The sequence below is a fragment of the Gracilinanus agilis genome, chromosome 1 (genome assembly GCF_016433145.1).
Source record: "Gracilinanus agilis isolate LMUSP501 chromosome 1, AgileGrace, whole genome shotgun sequence".
NCBI lineage: Eukaryota > Metazoa > Chordata > Mammalia > Didelphimorphia > Didelphidae > Gracilinanus > Gracilinanus agilis.
The window spans coordinates 792,209,245-792,210,925 of record NC_058130.1 but is presented as its reverse complement, the minus strand read 5'-3'; positions in this window follow the sequence as shown (position 1 = coordinate 792,210,925).

Sequence of the window (1,681 nt, the reverse complement as noted above, 5' to 3'; positions counted from 1 at the left end):
ATACTTTCCAGTGTTTTCAATAGGAATGGATGCTGTATTTTGTCAAAGGCTTTTTCAGCATCTATTGAGATAATCATGTGATTTTTGTTTGTTAGACTGTTGATATGGTCAATTATGTGGATGGTTTTCCTAATGGTGAACCATCCTTGCATTCCTGGTATAAATCCCACATGATCATGGTGGATGATCTTCTTAATTACTTGCTGGAGTCTCTTTGCTAATATTCTATTTAAGATTTTTGCATCTATGTTCATTAGGGAGATTGGTCTGTAGTTTTCTTTCTCTGTTTTTGGTCTACCTGGCTTTGGAATCAGTACCACATTTGTGTCATAAAATGAATTTGGTAGGACTCCTTCTTTGCTTATCATATCAAATAATTTGTATAGTATTGGGATTAGTTGCTCTTTGAATGCCTGATAGAATTCACTTGTGAATCCATCAGGTCCTGGTGATTTTTTCTTAGGGAGTTCTTTAATGGCTTGTTCAATTTCTATTTCTGATATGGGATTATTTAGGTATTCTATTTCTTCTGCTGTTAATCTAGGCAATTTATATTTTTGTAAATATTCATCCATATCTCCTAAATTGTTATATTTGTTGCCATGTAATTGGGCAAAATAGTTCTTAATGATTGCCTTCATTTCCCCTTCATTATAGGTGAGGTCTCCCTTTTCATCTCTAATACTGTCAATTTGGTTTTCTTCTTCCTTTTTCTTATTAGATTGGCTAGTACTTTGTCTATTTTATCTGTTTTTTCAAAATATCAGCTTCTAGTCTTATTTATTAATTCATTAGTTCTTTTACTTTCGATTTTATTAATTTCTCCCTTAATTTTTAGTATTTCTAATTTAGTTTTCATCTGGGGGTTTTTAATTTGCTCGCTTTCTAATTTTTTGAGTTGCATGCCCAATTCATTAATCTCTGCCCTCCTTAATTTGTTAATATATGCACTCAAGGATATAAATTTCCCCCTGAGTACTGCTTTGGCTGCATCCCACAGAGTTTGGTAGGATGTCTCATCATTGTCATTCTCTTCAATGAAATTGTTGATTGTTTCTATGATTTCTTCTTTGACAATTTGGTTTTGAAGAATCATATTGTTTAATTTCCAATTGGTTTTTGACTTGCCTGTCCAGGTGCCCTTACTGATTATTATTTTTATTGCATTATGATCTGAGAAGGTTACATTTATTATATCTGCTCTTTTGCATTTGTTTGCCATGATTCTATGCCCTATTACATGGCCAATCTTTGTAAATGTACCATGTGCAGCTGAAAAGAAGGTGTATTCCTTTTTGTCCCTATTTATTTTTCTCCACATATCAATTAAATCTAATTTTTCTATGACTTCATTCATCTCTCTTACCTCTTTCTTATTTATTTTTTGGTTTGATTTATCTAGATCTGAAAGAGGAATATTTAGATCTCCCACTATTATGGTTTTACTATCTATTTCCTTCTTGAGCTCTGCCAGTTTCTCCTTTATGAATTTGGATGCTATACCACTTGGTGCATATATATTGAGCAGTGTTATTTCCTCATTGTTTATACTGCCTTTAATCAGGATGTAATGACCTTCCCTGTCTTTTTTAATCATATCTATCTTTACTTTGGCTTTGTCAGAGACCATGATAGCCACTCATGCCTTCTTTTTCTCATTTGATGCCCAAAAGATTTTGCT